Source organism: Phoca vitulina, unplaced genomic scaffold (genome assembly GCF_004348235.1).
Source record: "Phoca vitulina isolate PV1807 unplaced genomic scaffold, GSC_HSeal_1.0 scaffold16, whole genome shotgun sequence".
NCBI classification, from domain to species: domain Eukaryota; kingdom Metazoa; phylum Chordata; class Mammalia; order Carnivora; family Phocidae; genus Phoca; species Phoca vitulina.
In genome coordinates this window covers 22,214,061-22,217,575 of record NW_022589719.1, presented here as the reverse complement: position 1 = coordinate 22,217,575, position 3,515 = coordinate 22,214,061, and positions in this window count along the sequence as shown.

Genomic DNA, 3,515 nt, shown 5'->3' with positions numbered 1-3,515 from the left:
TCGGGAGAGGTATGTAAAATAATCCATCACCGTTTTTGACACTTACGGGTTGTATGAGTCAGGATCCCACAGGAAATACAGGGCACGCCTAAGGGTTTGACTGAAGAGAATTTAATGGAAAGTGTATTTACAGAGGTGTGCTGTATCAGTTTCCTATGGCTGCAGGAACAAAGTCTCACAAATGTTCGTGGCTTAAAACAACACAAATGTACTCTCCGGTTCTGGAGGTGGGAAGTCCAAAATGCTGGTTCCCTCCGGAGGCCCCACGGGGCGGGGATCCATTCCTTGACTCGTCCAGCTTCTAGAGGCTTTCCTTGGCTGCCGGCTAAACCATTCCAACCTGTTTCCATCATCATATATCACCTTGGCCCTCCCAATTCCCTCTTACGGGGACCCTAACGATACATTATTGGGCCCACCCGGATAATCCAGAACAATCTCCACATCTCAAGATCCTTAATTTAGTCACCTCTGCAAAGTCTCTTGTGCCATTTCAGATAACACATTCACAGGGCCCAGGGATTGGGGTATGAACATCTTGGGGGCCATTATCCAGCCTACCACCTGTGGAAGCAGACAGAGGGTGGCCAGGGATTAGCATCAGCGGGGAGCTATGACCACCCCAGGCCCGACGCTGAAGCCCAACCAGAGGCCAGAGGCCAGAGGCGTGGAGCAGAGCAGGGGAGGGACGGGGAGAGCCAGAAACTCAGCAGCACAGTACTGAGTTCATTGCGTTAGCTATGACCGCCCCTGCATTTGAGGCCTGGTCTTCCGAACAGGGTCCAGGGCCCCGGGGCTGCCTGCCTCTGTCCCTGGAAAAGCAGAATGAACCCTCCCATACCATCCCAGCGCAGTGGGACCACAGTCCCTTCCGCTCAAACCACGCTGTCAGGATTTGGGGCAAAAAAGCTGCCGGGGGAATTTCAAAGCCAAAGAGCCAGCTGGCTTTTCAAAGCCCTCTCTCTAACAAAGGACTGGAGAGGAGGTAGGAAGACAAAGGCGCTGGCCAGCAGGAGGCTGGCTAAGCAGCTGCCAAGACAGCCCCCAGAAAGGTGAGCTACAGGGGGAGGTAACTGGAGGGCAACTGGAGCCGCACTGACGGTCTGATCTTCCACAGAAGCCCCCTCCCCCACCATCACCACCACTGGTCCTTAAACAAACCACTCCAGCTCGCTGGAGGCTAAGCCGTGAGGAGCCGGGAGCCCCGCACTGGCAATGTAGAGACTAAGATCCGTTCCATCACTGACTCGCTATGTGACCTTGAGCATGATAGTTACCCCTCTGCACCATAGTTTCTGCATCTATAAGATGGGGATAATGGGACCCAGTGCCTAAGGTCAGGTTCTCTAGAAGCAGAGCCTGAGACAAGGATTCTTGTGTGCATGTGATTTATTCGAGGGAACCTGGAGAGGAGGAAAGGACACAGAATAGGTGGGGCAGAAGACAGGCAAGGCTGTGAGTGAGGATGTCAGAGTTGTTCCTCTTGAGAACAAGCCAAGAAAAAGGTAGCTTTTGTCCCCATCTTGGGGGAGGCACATGTCCCATTCTTTCCCTGCTCCAGTAGACTGAATAATGACCCCCCAAAGATGTCCACATCCTCATCCCCAAAACCTGCAGATATGTTACCTTCTAGGTAGAAGGGGACTTGCAGGAAGTCTTTTGAGACGGGAGATCATTCTGGGTTATCTGAGTGGGCCCCCGGTTATCACAGGGTCCTTACAAGGGGAGACAAGAAGGTCAGAGTCAGTAGTTGGGGGGGGTGACAAGGGGAGCAAGAGGTTGGAGTGATGTGAGGAAGAGGCCAGCAGCCAGGGAATGCAGGTGCCTCTAGAAGCTGGAAGAAGCAGGGAGATGGATTCTCCAAAGGTCACCAGAAGGAACTCAGCCCAACAACACCTTGATTCTCAACTTCTGACCTCCAGAACTGTTAAGAGAATCCACTAGTGTGGTTTCGAGCCACTGAGTGAGTGGTACATTGTTAAGGGCATCAGTAGGAATCCAATATGCGGGGCACCTGGGGGGCTCAGTCGGTTGAACGTCTGCCTTCGGCTCAGGTCATGATCCCAGGGTCCTGGGATTGAGTCCCGCATCGGGTTCCCTGATCAGCAGGGAGCCTGCTTCTCCCTCTCCCTCTGCCCCACCCCCAGCTTCTCTGTGCTTTGGCCTCCAACAGCTCTCAACAGCTCTCAGGCCTGGAGCCGCTTTGACCTCCGGTACAGAGAGCCAGAGGCCAGAGTGACCTTCAGCTAGGGACTGATGGCCTTGCCTTGAGTCTGACCAACTCTAAGCAGCAATCCACACCGGACAGCCCCCAGGCATTGCACTCTGGATGGGCTCCTCCCCTGCCCTGCCCTGCCCTCCCCCAACTCCCTCTGCTTCCCCGGGGAGCATGTCTTTAATGGCACAGGAACCCTAGTCTCAGGCTCTGCTTCTGGGGTGGGGGGAAGCCTGAGAACCTTCTCTATCTGGTCCCCACAATTAAGCCCGAGGCAGGGAGTTTGCTGATCCTCATTTTGCAAAGAAACTGAGACTTTGACTGGCTCACAACTGTAAGGGGTTAAGCTGGAATCTGGATCCAGACACAGGGGATGGTGCATTTAATTCCCAGACTCTATGTACCACCTCCCAGACAGTCCCCTGGGCTCCTTCTCCAGCCCTTGGGGATAATCGTCTGCATTTCCTGGAGGCAGGAAGTGGTTGGAGCAATGAGCTGGGCTCTGTCGGAGATAATCCTCCTGGATACCTGCCCATCTCACACTTCTGGCCTGGCCGAAGTCCCCACAATGGGATAGTGGGTGCAGGGAGGCCTGGGGAAGCTGCTGGACCCTGAAATGTGGATGTCAAAGCCATGGCTCCCTGAGGCCATCCATTGTTAAAAATCACACAGGCTTCATATTGATTCTTGAGTCAAATCCTGGCAAATGACTTATCCCTTCTTTCCCCTCTGTGAGACCAGGATAATAACTCTGTGGCCAGGATGGAAGAAATAACAGATGGGAACTTGGCAAGGACAGAGCTTGGCCCAGAGGGAGCTCATTCCTGCTCCATTAATCTGAGCCTCAGTTTCTTCATTTGTGAAATGGGAATAATCATACTGCAGTGCAGCCATAGTGAGCGCTAACCCTAGGAGTACGACCTCCGGGGTCCCAATCCTAAGCGGCCTGGGACTAGTCACTTAACCGCTCTGTGCCCCCTGTCCCTTCTCTGGTTAGTTAAGGGCTGGGTGAGGGAATACAGATGAACGGAGCCCTGCACACAGTGCCGTCGGTAGCTCGTATGGGAAGGGCTTGGGCAGTGCCTAGTACCTCCTAAGCGCTCACTAAACAATGGATATTTTGTTCTTGGAGTTCTCTGGCCCCCATAGTGAGGAAGGTCACCTCCACACACCTCCACAGCCCTATGGCTTCAGCCTCCAAGGCACAGGCCCAGCGGGCTGGTTGCTGCGCTCAGGTGGGTTGCATGGAGTTGACCTTGTAAAGAGCACGGGCCCTGTGTGCCCCCCGCCCCACATTTGG